General features: G+C 49.1%; 1 long non-coding RNA gene across 1 annotated transcript; it reads right to left on the reverse strand.

Moving 5' to 3' along the window:
- Positions 1–2,352: 2,352 nt before the first annotated feature.
- Positions 2,353–16,537, reverse strand: LOC132402432 (uncharacterized). Its single transcript, XR_009514894.1, has 3 exons — positions 15,719–16,537; positions 13,389–13,867; positions 2,353–2,814 (listed from the first exon to the last, which is right to left on the reverse strand). It is a non-coding gene; the product is annotated as an uncharacterized LOC132402432 (long non-coding RNA).
- Between the last annotated feature and the right edge of the window lie 551 nt (positions 16,538–17,088).

The following is a 17,088-nucleotide window of genomic DNA, read 5'->3' on the forward strand; positions in this document are numbered from 1 at the left end:
CCAGCCTGGGCAGAGTGAGGCCCAGCGGTGTTACTGAGGGCTAAACCCCGGCCTGGGCAGAGTGAGGCCCAGCGGTGTTACTGAGGGCTAAACCCCGGCCTGGGCAGAGTGAGGGATCAGCGGTGTTACTGAGGGATAAACCCCGGCCTGGGCAGAGTGGGGGATCAGCGGTGTTACTGAGGGATAAACCCCGGCCTGGGCAGAGTGGGGGATCAGCGGTGTTACTGAGGGATAAACCCCGGCCTGGGCAGAGTGAGGACCAGGGGCATTACTGAGGGATAAACCCCGGCCTCGGCAGAGTGAGGCCCAGCGGTGTTACTGAGAGATAAACCCCAGCCTGGGCAGAGTGAGGACCAGGGGCAATACTGAGGGATAAACCCCGGCCTGGGCAGAGTGAGGGATCAGCGGTGTTACTGAGGGATAGACCCCGGCCTGGGCAGAGTGAGGGATCAGCGGTGTTACAGAGGGATAAACCCCGGCCTGGGCAGAGTGAGGGATCAGCGGTGTTACTGAGGGATAAACCCCGGCCTGGGCAGAGTGAGGGATCAACGCTGTTACTGAGGGATAAACCCCGGCCTGGGCAGAGTGAGGCCCGGGGGTATTACTGAGGGATAAAACCCGGCCTGGGCAGAGTGAGGGATCAGCGGTGTTACTGAGGGATAAACCCTGGCCTGGGCAGAGTGAGGCCCAGTGGTGTTACTGAGGGATAAAACCCAGCCTGGGCAGAGTGGGGGATCAGCGGTGTTACTGAGGGATAAACCCCGGTCTGGGCAGAGTGAGGGATCAGCGGTGTTACAGAGGGATAAACCCCGGCCTGGGCAGTGTCAGGACCAGGGGTGTTAGTGAGTGATAAACCTCAGCCTGGGCAGAGTGAGGGATCATCAGAGTTTCTGTGGGCAAGCTTGACTGGAATCAACGAGAGCTTGGGCTTCGATGAGTCTATTCACTCTCAAATCGTACATCAGAGAATGGGCAAGTAGGGGAGGGTACATCTGTTGGATGGTGTGAGTGTGTGAGGGTGCCGGTAGTGTATGGGGGTGTGTGTGGGGGGGGTGGGGGGTGCTGGTGTTGATAGGGGAGGGTTCACGTGTTGGACTGTGAGGATGTGTGAGGGTGCAGATAGTGTATGGGAGTGTGTGGGGGGGGTGGGGGGTGCTGGTGGTAGGGAAGGTTTCACGTGTTGGATGGTGTGAGGGTGCAGGTAGTGTATGGGGGTTGTGTCTGGGGATGGGGGTGCTGATGTTGCTAGGGGAGGGTTCACGTGTTGGACTGTGAGGATGTGTGAGGGTGCAGATAGTGTATGGGAGTGTGTGGGGGGGGTGGGGGGTGCTGATGTTGCTAGGGGAGGGTTCACGTGTTGGACTGTGAGGATGTGTGAGGGTGCAGATAGTGTATGGGAGTGTGTGGGGGGGGTGGGGGGTGCTGGTGTTGCTAGGGGAGGGTTCACGTGTTGGACTGTGAGGATGTGTGAGGGTGCAGATAGTGTATGGGAGTGTGTGGGGGGGGTGGGGGGTGCTGGTGTTGATAGGGGAGGTTTCAGGTGTTGGATGGTGTCAGTGTGTGAGGGTGCAGATAGTGTATGGGAGTGTGTGGGGGGGGTGGGGGGTGCTGGTGTTGGTAGGGGAGGGTTCAGGTATTGGATGGTGTGAGTGTGTGAGGGTGTGTGAGGGTGCTGGTGTTGGTAGGGACATACTTCTTCTGCCTGGAACAGTTTGATTCCAGCGACTTATCAGGAGCTCATCACCATCTTCATTCGGAGTTTGAGGAGACTTGGTTCTTTGTCACCAAAGACACTAGCAAGTTTCTGCAGATGTTCCGTGGAGAGCATTCGAACTGGCTGCATCACCGTCTGGAGCGGGGGCTTGGGCGGGCTGATAATGGCGGTGGGCTACTGCACGGGACAGAAAGTCGTAAACTCAGCCAGCTCCATCCTGGGCCCGGACTCTCCGGCTTCCAGGACACCCTCGAGGAGCGATGCCTCAGAAAGGTGACGTCCACCATCGAGGGCCCCATCACCCAGGACATGCCCTCTCCTCATTGCTACCATCAGGGAGGAGGTACAGGAGCCTGAAGGCACACACTCAGTGGTTCAGAAACAGCTTCTTTCCAATTTCCGAATGGACATTGAACCCATGAACACTGCCTCACCACTTTTTTCTTTAATTTGCTGTCTTTTTGCACAACTTATTTAATTAATACACACACGTTTTACAGTAATTTATAGTTTTGCAGTATTGTATTGCTGCTGCTAAACAGCAGATTTCATGACATATGCCAGTGGTATTAAACCTGATTCTGGCAGGAAATGATAAAGTAGTGGTGGTGGGATGGGTTAGTGGGTTGCTATGGCGATGAGCGATGATGGTCTGTGGAGGGGTCCTCTCTGTTTCACAGGGAGTTGGAGACCAGCGCTGGGCCTGTTGTAATTACTCCCCCTCACCACCGCTCTCAGTGACAGAGAGACCACCAGACAGCCTGCACCCGCCAGCTCCCTGAGATAACATCAGCGTGCTTAGTCACTGCCGCTCGATGGTGGAAACATATTCATTCTGTCCCTGAGTGGGTGCATTGATGTCAGCAGTGAGATTCGGCACAGGGCTAGTTGTAAGTGGGTCACCTCTGACCTGACACACTTTTCTACCACCACTTCTCTTCTGAGCCTCTCTTCCCTTCATTCTTGTTTTCCTGAGCACGACCATTTCCCGTACAACAAGCAGGTCATGAGTCCTCGTCTCCACAGCGTCACCCAGACGGTGTCATCTTGAGACAGTGAGTCAGCGAGGAAGTCTATCAAAGTCACAGCGGGATCTGGACCTGATGGTAAAGCAGACAGAAACATAGCAGATGGAATTTAATGAAGGCAAGTGTGAGGTGCTTGGGAGGACCAGTCAGGGCAGGTCTTATAATGAGAGTGCGTTAGGACAGTAGAACAGATCCTTGAAAGTGGTGTCACAGGTAGGTAGAGTCATAAAGAGAGCTTTTGGCCTTCATTAATCAAAGTATTAAAAGCAAGAATTGGGATAGAATTGGGATTTCATTTTGAAGTTGTATAAGATATCGGTGTGGCCAAATTTGAAGTATTGTGTGTAGTTTTGGCTACCTACCTACAGGAAAGATATCCATACATTTGAAAGAGTGCAGAGAAAATTTACAAAGATGTTGCTGGGAGGTGAGGACCTGAGTATTGGGAAAGTCTGAACAGGTTAAGATTTTATTCCCTGGAGCATAGGAGAACAAGATGAGATTTGGTGGAGGGTTTTCCCATTGAGCTTGGGTGAGACTAACACTAGAGGTCATGGGTGAAAAGTGAAATATTTAAGGGGAACTTCTTCACTCAGAGGGTGAGAGTGTGGAACGAGCTGGCAGCACAAGTGGTGCATGCGGGTTTGAGTCCAACATTAAGAGAAGTTTGGGTAGGTACATGGATGGGAGGGGGGTGGAGGGCTGTGGTTCGGATGGGATCCAGGCAGAATAACATTTTGGAACAGACTAGATGGTCTGATTTATGTTGTAGTGCTCTACGACTCTATGTCAATGGCAGAGTATAGCTTCCTTCACCAATGTGCTGGCCAGCTCGCCACTCCCAGCCCTCCATGTCCTCATGTCTCACCTTACCTCCGTTCCAAACATGGAGCAACTGACTGCCCATCAAACCAGGGCAGAATTTAAGTGACTGTGACGTTGGGAAAACTGGGAAATCTACTGAAATCTGACACGTCCTCATTCACTCTCACCAATCCGTACCGACACACCATAGAAAGTGTCTACCCAGATGCTTGACAGCTTGGTATGGCAACCCCTTGACACAGCACATACAGAAACCAGCCTCCCCTCCACAGACCTCTCACTGCCTCAGTAAAGCAGCCAGCATAATCAAAGACCCCACCCTGACAGTCTCTCTTCCCCCTTCTCCCACCGGGCAGAAGATACAAAAGCCTGAAGGCACGCACCACCAAGTTCAAAGACAGCTTCTGCCCTGCGGTTATCAGACCAGAACAATACAATGGGCTCCTGATCTCACAGTTGACCCATTATGGACCCTTTTGCCGGTCTGTAGCTGTTACACTTTATTCTGTTATTAGTTATCCTTGTTCCACCCCAGAGCACTGTACAATGATTCGATCTGTAGGAACAGTGTGCAAGACAAGCTCTTCACTGAATCAATATTAAATTAATTTACCGAGGTCAGTGGCCATCGTCAGAGCACACTGGCATTGGAGATGGTCCAGAGGAAGATCTATGAGAATGATTCTGGAAATGTAAGGGTTATTATATGAGGAGGGTTTGATATCTCTGGGCCTTCACCCTCTGGAATTTATAAGAATGAGGAGGATCTCAATGAAACCTATCAACTATTGAAAGGCCTCGATAGAGTGCACGTGGAGAGGATGTTTCCTATAGTGGGAGAGTCTAGGACCCAGAGGATACAGATAGAGTGGATGTGGAGAGGATGTTTCCTATGGTGGGGGAGTCTAGGACCAGAGGACACAGATAGAGTGGATGTGGAGAGGATGTTTCCTATAGTGGGGGAGTCTAGGACCAGAGGGCACAGATAGAGTGGATGTGGAGAGGATGTTTCCTATAGTGGGGGAGTCTAGGACCAGAGGACACAGATAGAGTGGATGTGGAGAGGATGTTTCCTATAGTGGGAGAGTCTAGGACCCAGAGGATACAGATAGAGTGGATGTGGAGAGGATGTTTCCCATAGTGGGGGAGTCTAGGACCAGAGGGCACAGATAGAGTGGATGTGGAGAGGATGTTTCCTATAGTGGGAGAGTCTAGGACCCAGAGGACACAGATAGAGTGGATGTGGAGAGGATGTTTCCCATAGTGGGGGAGTCTAGGACCAGAGGGCACAGATAGAGTGGATGTGGAGAGGATGTTTCCTATAGTGGGAGAGTCTAGGACCCAGAGGACACAGATAGAGTGGATGTGGAGAGGATGTTTCCTATAGTGGGAGAGTCTAGGACCCAGAGGATACAGATAGAGTGGACGTGGAGAGGATGTTTCCTATAGTGGGGGAGTCTAGGACCAGAGGACACAGATAGAGTGGATGTGGAGAGGATGTTTCCTATAGTGGGGGAGTCTCGGACCAGAGGACACAGATAGAGTGGATGTGGAGAGGATGTTTCCTATAGTGGGAGTGTAGGACCAGAGGACACAGATAGAGTGGATGTGGAGAGGATGTTTCCTATAGTGGGAGAGTCTAGGACCCAGAGGGCACAGATAGAGTGGATGTGGAGAGGATGTTTCCTATAGTGGGAGAGTCTAGGACCCAGAGGGCACAGCCTCAGAACTGAGAGAGAAATCCACTTAGAACAGAAATGAACAGGAATTTCTTTAGCGGGTGGGTGGCGAATCTGTGGAATTCGTTGCCACAGGCAGCTGTGGAGGCCGTCATAGGTACAGTATATTTAAAGTGGAGATTGATAGGTTCGTGACTAGTCAGGGTGTCAAAGGTTACAGGCAGAAGGCAGAGAATGAGGTTGAGAGGGGTAATGAATCAACCATGATGGAATGACAGAGCAGACGTGATGGGCCGAATGCTTTGGCTAACGCTCTTCTGCTCACACACTGAGGATGGTGAGTGTGGATGCTGGATGTGTATCGTTGCCATTGAGTGCAGGGTTCCCTCACAGCTCAACCCCATCACTGCCTTTCATTCTGATAAGTGGTGCTCTGCACGGATCTGTTCTGGGAGCCCTGATCTTTGTGATTTTAATAAATGACTTGGATGAGGAGGTGTAAGGGTAGATTAGCAAATTTGCTAATACAAAGGTTGGTGGGATTATGAAAAATGTATGTAATGCCCTGGTTAAGATTTCTTCTCCTATGCTGTAGGCATTTCCTTTCAGCAGCTGTCTGCAAAAACAGTGTGTCCTGGTGGTAGAATGTTTCGATTTCGGCTGGAGATAAGAAGCCTGCTGTTCAATTTAGCAATGTTGTGTCAGCCAGTCAGTGTGGTGGGATCGGAAGAAAGTTCTAGAGAGGACGGGGTGGAGAGAAGTTTGTGACAGACAGTAGGGGTCGTGTTGGTGGGAGCTGCGGACAGGACAGGAGGGAATGCTGTTGGAAAGAGGAACCGTTGCACAAAGTGCTTTTTGTGGATGAATGGCCCCCAAGGAGGAGGGACAACACTCCTGAGAGAGAGCAGCTTGTTTGAGATGGACCGAGGGAAGTTCGGACTGTGGTGGGTGCTTCTAGGCAGACCGTGGGTTGGGCGCCATGGTTATACCCTGCTTTGGAAGAGGCGGGCTCTGATGGTCATGTGTATGGGCAGTATTTACACAGTATTCCCTCAAATCGAGGTTTCTTTAATTGGAAAACCATGATGTTCCAGTTTGGTTGAATCCCAAAACATATCAACCCTAGATGTATATTGTTTCTAAAATGTGGCCTTCTCTCCGTTGAGTCATGTGGCTGTCAGCAGAGGTAGCTAATGAGCTGAGTTTACACACGAGCCCAGTGAGACTGTTACATGCAGAAGATCGGGGTAAAAAGGGACATTGGGTCGATGCAGACCTAGAAAAAGATTTTTAAAATATTAGCTTTATTTGTCACATGTACATCGAAACATGCATGAAATGTGTTGTTTGTGTCAACAGCCAATACAATCTGAGGATGTGGTAGGGACAGTCCGCTAGATTCGCCATGCTTCCAGTGCCACCCTCACCCGCATGTGGGAGGAAACTAGAACGTGCAGAGGACACCCACGTGGTCACGAGGGGAATACAGTGTGCAGTGTGGAGGAAGGGATGGATCTTGGGGTTCAAGTACACAGATCCCTCAAAGTTGCCACAGAAATAGACAGGGTGGTTAAGAAGGTGTATGGTCTTTGTTAGACAGGGGATCAAGTTCAAGAACCGTGAGGTAACGTTGCAGCCGGTTGGACCCACACTTGGAATATTGCCTTCAGTTCTGGTCACCTCATGGATGTGAAGGATGTGCAAGCTTTAGAGAAGTTGTAAAGGAGATTTACCAGGATGTTGCCTGGTCTAGAGTGCATGTCTTATGCGGTAAGGTTGAGAAAGCTAGGAATACGTACACAACGCTGGAAGAACTCAGCAGGTCAGGCAGCATCCGTGAGAAAAGAGTAGCCAAGGCCGAGACCGAAAGCTAGGGCTTTTCTCTTTGGACACTCCCTCAGTTTTTTAATAAATAGTATTTCTGTTTTTTGCACAATTTTTAATTTTTTCAATATATGTATACTGTAATCGGTTTTGTTATTTTTTTTCTCTGCTAAATTATGTATTGCATTGAACTGCTGCTGCTAAGTTATCAAGTCACGTGCCGGTGATAATAAACCTGATTCTGATTCAGAGACGTAACTTGACAGGATGATAAGATGGACAGCCAGAGCCTTTTTCCCAGGGTGCAAATGGGTAACAGTCAGAAGGTGGTGAATCTGGAGTTCATCGCTAAATACAGTTGTGGAGGCCAAGTCATTGAGTGTATTTGAAGCAGAGGTTGGAAGAGTCCTAGAGAGTAAGGGAATGAAAGGTTATGTAGAGAAGACAGGAGAATGGGATTGAGATGGGAAGTATATCAGCCACGATCAAATTAGAAAGCTGAGTCAACGGGCTGAATGCCGAATGGTGCTGATGTTCTAATCAATGGCATTGCCATCAATGAGGTTAGAGGTTAAGGGTGAAGGGTGGAATATTTAAGGGGAACCTGAGAGGGACCTCAGGGTGCTGAGAACATGGAATGAGCTGTTAGCAGAAGTGGTAGAAACAGATTTAAGCTCTACATTTAAGAGGTTTGGATCTGAGAGTGGGTGGAGGGGATGAAGATCTGTAGTCCAGATGCAGGTCGATGGGACTAGACAGAGTAGCGGTCTGGCATGTACTGGATGGGCTGAATGGCCTGTTTCTGCACAGCAGTGCTCTATGACTCTATAAAGCTTGGCAACAGTACGGGCTGGAGATGGCAGAGAGAGGTTTCACAAGATATACTCAAGCTGAGGACAGGGATATTGTTGGATGAATGAATTAATGAGGGATTGGAAAGAGTTGTTGCTCACGAGGACCTGGGTCTCCTTGTTCATCGGTCTGTTAGGATACGTGGGTTTTGACCGAGGGAAGAAAGTGGCTGGAGTCGCTTAGCACTGTCCTGCCAAGCTGCTTATTAGGCACATCAAAAAGTCAAACTTACAAAATTTAGCAACAATCATGAAAAGAAAACTACCAATATTTGCAAAAAGTTATCTACCAGAAAACACAGTAACTGCTCCACCCTTTGTACAATAACTCCTGGCAGGCTGACATCTGCCTGCCACTGAGAGCCAGGATCCCTGTTTATTAGCCATCCATGAATTAGAATCTGATGGCCCCACAATCACACTACAAAAAACACACAAGTATCCTTAGGTACAGTGTCCAAACACATCTACACATCCCCGTTACCAAAGGATTCCACTGTGTATGCTGGTAAAGGCTCCATAAAGCCAACCCGAGCACATCAGCTCGGTTTAGGACACAATATGAGAATATACCGGAGAAGACATTGAAGTGCGTTCACTCAGCGCAATGACAGCAGAAAACAAGCAATGTGTGTGTGGGTGTAAGCGTGTGTGTTGTGTGGGTGTAAGCGTGTGTGTTGTGTGGGTGTAAGCATGTGTGTTGTGTGGGTGTAAGCGTGTGTGTTGTGTGGGTGTAAGCGTGTGTGTTGTGGGTATAAACGTGTTGTGTGGGTGTAAGCGTGTGTGTTGTGGGTATAAACGTGTTGTGTGGGTGTAAGCGTGTGTGTTGTGTGGGTGTAAGCGTGCGTGTGTGTGGGTGTAAGCATGTGTGTTGTGTGGGTGTAAGCATGTGTGTTGTGTGGGTGTAAGCGTGCGTGTGTGTGGGTATAAACGTGTTGTGTGGGTGTAAGCGTGTGTGTTGTGTGGGTGTAAGCGTGCGTGTGTGTGGGTGTAAGCGTGTGTGTTGTGTGGGTGTAAGCGTGCGTGTGTGTGGGTATAAACGTGTTGTGTGGGTGTAAGTGTGTGTGTTGTGTGGGTGTAAGCGTGCGTGTGTGTGGGTGTAAGCGTGTGTGTTGTGTGGGTGTAAGAGTGCGTGTGTGTGGGTATAAACGTGTTATGTGGGTGTAAGCGTGTGGGTTTAAGGAGAGCATTCACTGAGAGGTGGTGATGATGTTTAGCAGTCGAGACAGGCAGTCTGCAGTAACATTCCCTTTCCCTGCTTTATACTGAACACAGAAGGGTTGCAGCTGCAGGTACCACCTTGTCACTCTGGCATTATGGTCCACGTCAACACTCCGTGTAAAGGTGCCGTACCAGAGGCTGCCTAGGGCCCACAATGGCCAGATACTCCTTTCAATGCTGGAATACCTGTTTTCCCTTGGGAGGAGTTTCTGACTCTGGTTAGGAACAGGTCGCTCATCTCCAGGTTCCCCTTGTGCCGGCATTGCTTCAGTGCCCACCCCGAGATACCCACCCGGACAAGAAACCGTTTGTCAAAGTCTGGGCTCTGAAGATCAGATTGAGAACTCATGTGAGCTTTAAGGGCCTGAAAAGTGATTTCACGCTCACTGGTTGTCTCGAAGCTTGTCAGTAAGATTCGTCAGAGGTGTGACCAGAGTGGTGAATTGGGGAATGAAGCTGTGAAACCACCCTACCAGACCCAGGAGGGAATTCACTTTCTTCTCGGTGCGAGGACGAGGACTGCAGTGGATTGCTTCCAGCTTGAACCTCTCCCCGTCCCAGCTGGTAGCCGAGGTATCTGCCCACTCGTACCTTGTAGATTGGAGGTGAGACAGGCAGCGTGACTATTCCCCAGGACCCTGCACAGGTGGTCCAGACGCTCTGAGCACGTCTGGCCGGATAGACCTCTCTGCCCTCCTCACTCCGAGCGCCCGGAAGACCGTCACAGTGAACGGAAAGTGAGGGGTCTGATTGGCCGTCTCAGGAGCATGCCAGTAGCTCTTATAAAGGTCCAGTGTAGTAAATTGCCCATCCAACCTTTTCACACAGGACCAGTATTAAACAGAGAAATGGCATTCAACTTCCGGAAATGAATCCATACCCTCAGGGTGCCATCACTCTTGAGGATGAAAATGGTAAGACTATTCCACTCACTATCCGAAGGCTCAATGTCTCCCAGCTCCTGCACGGTCTCAACCCCAACCTTCAAGGCCCCCACGCTGTCAGTGTCAGTGTACAGAACCCTGGTCACGTCTGATCCGGATGGAATGTTTCAGGAGCTTTGTCAGCCTTGGTCCCTGCTTGAACAGCTGTGGAAAGTCGGCAAACACCCACGGCAGCTGCACTGATTTGCGGCCATTGAGTTGGGAAAGGTCAGCTTTCCAGGCCTCCACAACCCCTTCTGAGCCATCATCAGTGGGCATTCCATCCGTATAAATATCAGGAGAGCCGCAGATTTCCCGCAGCACCATCGCCAGCGTGCCTTGCTAGGTCTTTTGGTTTCTCCCTCACACAGCCCAGCATCGAGCCAGGTGGAGACTGAAACACAGCCATTGCTTTTGTTTCAGCTTGAACCGTGATGATAAAAACAGCACTGTCTACGCCTGCAGTAACAGACGGATGTCACTGGCTATTTCGCCTCTTCATTAACTCGTGTAACACAGACAAATCTCTCCCCAGAATCATGTTTCCCTTTCCTCGAGTACCGATATGGTTATCCAGCTTAGTGGTGAGTTCTGCCAGTGGCTCAGACTTCCGATCACCATGGACACATCGATCATCTGTCAACACCAAAGACTTTTCTTAATTCATGACCGTCAGCTGTCTGAATTTGAAAGAGCTTTAATAGGTTTTCCATTAACCTTGTCTATTATAAACATGGGCTCTCTCTGCTCACGTTCTGCTTGTTTTCCATGACTATACTCACTATCATCATCACATTCCCCCTCTGTTGGTGCACAGTACCTACCCGACAATTTGGGCTTCCTGACAGGACACACAGAGGACTTATGACCTGGCTGCTGACAATGGTAGCAAATAAGTCTTAGAAGCAACTATTAAAGGCTGTTTGCCCCCTTTACTCCCACTCCCTGATTCTGCAGAGTTAAACTGAGAGTCCCTTGGGGGGGTGAGAGATACTGTTGCTTCAGAATGCTATCTGTGATGGCGCCCCCTCGTGGGCATTGCGGGGCAAGCCAGGCCCCATGAGTGCCTCGTGTGGTCAGAGCCATGCTCTGGTTTCTGCCGGAAGAACCCACTCCAGTCACCAATCTCCTCCTTGAACTTCTGCTCTGGTGGAATCCACCCTCAGGTGATGATAGGTCTCAGTGAGTGACTCCCCCGGAGGTAGAGACCTGGCATGGAAGTGTTGGCAACAGATGTCAGCCAAGATATCAAATTTAACCAGCAGCACCACCTTTAAGTCAGGATTGTTGTTGGGCCTCCCCTCATCCATTGCAGTGCAGGCTTCGAGACATTTATCCATTCGTGATGGCTCCACCGGGTAGGCCCTCCTCTGGTCATTGCCATATCTGGGCCTTCCTTTCCAACCCCTTATCTTTCCCACCCCCCTGACTTCACCTATCACCTTCCAGCTAATCTCCTTCCCCTCTCCCCTGATCTCTATTCTGGCATCTTCACTTCCAGTTCCAGGCAGAACAAAGGGTTTCGGCCTGGAACATCGACTTCCATCCATGCTGAGCTCCTCCAGCATTTAGTGTGTGTTGCTCTGCATTTCCAGCATCTCTGGCATTTATGATTTATAGTGACGTTATGTCTTTGCGCTGCACAGCTGCCACAAAATAACAAATTTAATGTCATATAAACCCTGATTCTGATAATCCACCCTATACTAGGTACATTGACCCCTCCCACACAAAACAGAAGAGGGATATCCCCTCCCCCCCAAAAAAAAACAATTCCTGCTCTTCACAAAAAAAAACTCACAGAACACAAGAGCATCAGGCCTCATACCCCCTCCCCTCGCACAAAAAGGGACTGGCATGATAAAACACAGACTATAAAATCCATATGTTTGAAAAAGTGCAGAGTCCATAAACGCACTACTCGAAGCTAACAACACAAAGAACCACGATACCATCCTGTGATATCACTGACATTCGTCGAAAGGGAGGGACAGCACATGAGGCAGAGAGGCCTACCCGCCTACAACAGTGACAGGTTCCTTCTCAACTGTGATCAAAAGGCAGGCAGTTGGCATTGAATTCTCACTCTCCTTCTGCATTTGCTTCAACGTCCCAATCTTCCTCAACGCTTAAATCGGCAATTAATGGATGCTTTAACCGTCAAAATGGAGTCAAACATCGCCTCACACCCTGTGTCTGCATTGAGGCTGTCCGAGTACACGCTCACCTCCCAAATTCAATTTAATTTATATTATGTTATGATTTTCTTAATCCAATTGAATTAATTTAGTTTCTTGTTTCTTGATTGTCTTGTGGATGCTGCTTGTCTGATGCTATGTGCCTGTGATGCTGCTACAAGACCAGAAGAAAAAAGAAGAATCAGACCACTCGGCCCATCAAGCATGTTCTGCCATTCTTTTATTATGCCTCTCAGCTCCATTCTCCTGCCTACTCTCGGTAACGTTTGTCACCCTGACTAATCAATTACCTAGCAGCCTCCGCTTTAAATACCCAAAGAAGGCCTCTGCAGAGTCCGTGGCAATGAATTCCACAGATTCACCACCCGCTGGCTAAAGAAATTCCTCCCCAACTCTATTCTAAATCAACGTTTCTTTACGAGGGGACAGTGAAATCTGGTCCTAGACCCTCTCACGATAGGAAATGTCATCTCCAAATCCACTCTATTTAGGCTTTCCAATATTCACCAGGTTTCAATGAGACCTCCGTCATTCTGCTAAACTAATTTGTTCATTGCACCTGTGCCCATGTGGGCTTGTGGAGATGATGATAAAATTCCACTTTGACTTTGGCTTCCTCTCTCTCACTCACAACATTTACACACTCACTGTGTTATGTCGGTACCAGGTTACATGGGTAGCCTAACACCAGCAGGGCCAGCACTTTCACCTGACCTTCAAAAAACACAAACGTTCAGGTGAGCCAGGATTCTGGTCAGCTTATCAAGGGCAGGACCTTTCGAAATCGTTCACTTTTCTGGACGGGTGAGAGCGGTTAACTAGGTTCCGTTATCTGGCCCTGGCGCAGGCCCTGGCCTATGTCGAGACGGAAACAAAGGTCAGGCATAGAAAGAACACCAAAGCCTTGGCAACATGATGAGCGACACCATCAGACAAACCCTTCTCCACAACAGCCCTAAAAGCGTGTCCGCGTTACGTACTCACAGGTGGCAGAAAACCCGTGGAAGTCACAACTAACCTGACGAGATTAAAGAGGAAGCACAAAAAAGGACTCCAGTTAAGTGAATTAGTGAACACAGGTGCTTGAGAAACCTATCGCTCTACGGCAAGCCACAGGGCTCATACCTGAAAGTGCATTATGCCCGTCATTTGCTGGAGTAATAATTCCTACATCTGACTGGGATTATATAATTAATTTCTTGATGAAGGGTCACGGTCTGTTTACTCCCCTCCATAGATGCTGCCTGTCCTGTAGAGATTCTCCAGCGTGCCCGCCACGGTATTGTAGTAGTGCGATGCCATCCCAGCTCGTGGTGTCAGAGTTCGGAGTGTAACAGTCACGTAACACAGCAGGCCCGACAGAGTAAACAGTCAACATTTCAGGCTGAGACCCTTCATCAGGACTGGTGTTCGATCCTGATGTCTCCTGTAAGGAGTCTTTTCATTCTCCCAGTGGAAAGAATGGATTTTCTCCAGCTGACCCGGTTTCCTTGCACAATCCAAGGTGTGCAGGTTAATTGATTGTTGTAACTTGTCCGGTGATGAGGCGAGGGTTAAATGGGGCGTGCTGGGCCATGCGGTTTGAAGGGCTCCACATTGTTTTGCTAAGTAAGAAAGAAAGAAATCAGTTAGGCTGTGTGTAGCTCCAGAGTTCCAGCGTCTGCAGAACCTCTTGTGCTTATGTAATTCAGTTTACTGATTCAGCTCATTGAAGTGTTTTGACAAAGCCTGACTGTCCCAACGATATTTCTGTAAAACATCGAACATCACTGGGTCCAGATTCCTGTCATATTCTTCAATTCCTATTCGCTGGCTGTCAACGTGGCCTTAGATACCTGGACAATGCAAATACCTATGTCAGGATGCCACTTATTGAGCATGGCCCAGAGTTTATCACCATCGTTCCTACAGTCCTGATTGAAAAGCTACAGAACCTGGGCCTCTGTACCTACTTCTGCAACTGGAAGTCATAAGCAGAAGACCACAAACTGTACAACTTGTGCTCCTCGCTGACGATCAACACTGGCACACTTCAGGGGTGTGTGCTTAGCCCACTGTTTGACTCTCTCTGAACCCTTGACTGTGTGGCGAGGCACAACTCAAATACCATTGATAAACTTACTGGTGACATAACTATTGTTAGCAGAATCACAGATGGTTTCAAGAGGGTGTACAGGGGCGAAATTTATCAGCTAGTTGAGTGGTGTCACAGCAACAGCCCTGCACTCAAAGTCAGTAAGACCAGGGTAAGATGAGTGAGCACACACCACTCAGAAGTGGAGAGAGGGAGCAATTTCAAGCTACTGGGTGTTGATATCTCTGAAAATCTATCTTGAACTCGACATTTTGATGCAGCTACAAAGAAGGCAAGACAATAGCTATACAGTCGGCCCTCCGTATCCGCGGATTCAACCAACCGCGGATTGGGATCGGTAAAAAAGACCCGGAAGTTCTCTCTCCGGCACTCGTCGTTTGAGCATTGTTCGCCTCGCGTCTCGTTCGGTCGCTACTTGGTTTCTGTGAAGAAATGGCTGCTAAAAACCAATTAAGTGGTCAAAGCAATTCCTCAAAGGCTAAGAGGGAGCGTGAAGTACTGTAATCTACAGATAATTACTCGTTTCAGTATTGTTCACCTCACGTCTCGGTCGTTCGCCACATGTGAGTGAGAGGAAGGAGTTTAAGGCTAGTAGGGGATGGCTGGCTAGCTATGTAAAGTGCGACAGCCTCGAGAACTTAAAGATCACGGGAGAATCGGGATCGGCTGATGCCGAGGCAGCATCAGCGTTCCCAGAAGAGCTACGATGGTTGCGTCTGTACTGAACATGTACAGACTTTTTTTTCTTGTCATTATAACAATACAGTATAACAACTATTTACATAGTATTTACATTGTATTAGGTATTATAAGTAATCTAGAGATGATTTAAAGTAGTCGGGAGGATGTGCGTAGGTTATATGCATTTATATATGGGACTTGAGCATCCACAGAATTTAGTATTCGCGGGGTGTCCCGGAACCAAACCCCCACGGATACGGAGGGCCCACAGTATTTCATTAGGAGTTTGAGGAGATTTGGAATATCACCAAAGACACTTGAAAACTTCTACAATGTAGTTTCTAACTGGATGCATCACCATCTAGTTTGAAGCAAGCTGCAGAGAGTTGTAAAGTCAATCAGCTCCATCACGGGCTCGAGCTTACGTAGTATCCAGGACATCTTCACGGAGTGATACATCAAGAAGGCAGTGTCCATCATTAAGGACTCCCATCACTTAGGTCATCAGGGAGGAGGTACAGGAGCCTGAAGGCACACACTCAACGATTCAGGAACAGCTTCTTCCACTCCTCCATCCAATTTTGCATGAACATCAGACCCATGAAAACTACTTCACCACTTTTTTAGTTCTATTTTTGAACTACTTTTTAATCTAACAGTTTTATGTATATATACTTACTGTCATTCACAGTTTTGTTTCTCTGTTATTATGTATTGTATTATACTGCTGCCTTAAAGTCAACAAATTTCATGACACATGCCAGTGAAATTAAACAATTCCGATTCATTGAATTCCCACAGTGGACGTTTCAGGCCAACAGCGAGATCTGGTGGAGGGTCTGGGTCTGAAGCAGATTCCCCTCCACAGATGCTGCCTGACCTGCTGAGTCAGGATCATGTCCAGGCCAGTGCAGGGCTGCGGGGCTCTGTGAGAGGGAGGTGCCACCCAGACCTGATGACTGGAATGGCCTGCACCCCATCACAAGTAAATAATTAAACGTCTTGTTGTTTCATACCGGAGCGCCACGGCAGCTTGGCGATTCACACAACGTTATTCCAGCTCCAGGCGTTGGGAGTTCAGAGTTCCGTCCCGGCACCCTCCCTGTGAAGTGTGAGGGCTTCTTCCGGGTGTTCCGCTTTCCCCCCACTCTCCAAAGACACACCAGCTAGTAGGTTGTTTGGTGATGGTAACTCGTCCTGTGATGAGGCTCAGGTTAGATGGGTGGCTGGGAGATGTGATTCGAAGGGCTGGAAGGGCCCCTGCTCCAAGCTGTATCTCTAAATAAATTCAATATTACACTTGACCTTTTTCTACAAAACATCCTTGGCAGGTTTACAGAGCACAGATTTGCAAGAACCACATGGCTGTTTACAAGTTCCAGTATCTTTGTTGCTGTGTACAAGGCAGGTCACCTGGGCTTGCCAATGACGTGCCAGTACTCGACAGTTTCACTTGTAAATTACGCAGCCCACCCGCAGCGGAACATCAAAGGGAACTCTCCCCCCTTGGGACTTCTGTGTAAGTGACGCACATCCACCCTGCTCAGCTCACTTCCCCTCACAGAGATGAACAACAGAACCCACATCTGACCCTCAGCAGTGACTGATACAGCACTTTCACCAGACTCCTGAGGCATCCAGTAAATGTCCCCTCTCTTCCATCCTCTCCCCCTGCCCCTCTCCCCCGTGATTAACCCTGTGCTCTCTCTCTCCCCCTCTCTCCCTGTGATTAACCCTGCTTTCTCTCTCTCTCTCTCTCTCTCGCTCTCCCCCTCTCTCCCTGTGATTAACCCTGTGCTCTCTCTCTCCCCCTCTCTCCCTGATTAACCCTGTGCTTTCTCTCTCTCTCTCTCTCTCTCTCGCTCTCCCCCTCTCTCCCTGTGATTAACCCTGTGCTTTCTCTCTCTCTCTCTCTCGCTCTCCTCCTCTCTCCCTGTGATTAACCCTGTGCTTTCTCTCTCTCTCTCTCTCTCTCTCTCTCTCTCTCTCCCCCTCTCTCCCTGTGATTAACCCTGTGCTTTCTCTCTCTCGCGCTCTCCCCTTCTCTCT

This window comes from Hypanus sabinus, chromosome 12, assembly GCF_030144855.1.
Source record: "Hypanus sabinus isolate sHypSab1 chromosome 12, sHypSab1.hap1, whole genome shotgun sequence".
NCBI lineage: Eukaryota > Metazoa > Chordata > Chondrichthyes > Myliobatiformes > Dasyatidae > Hypanus > Hypanus sabinus.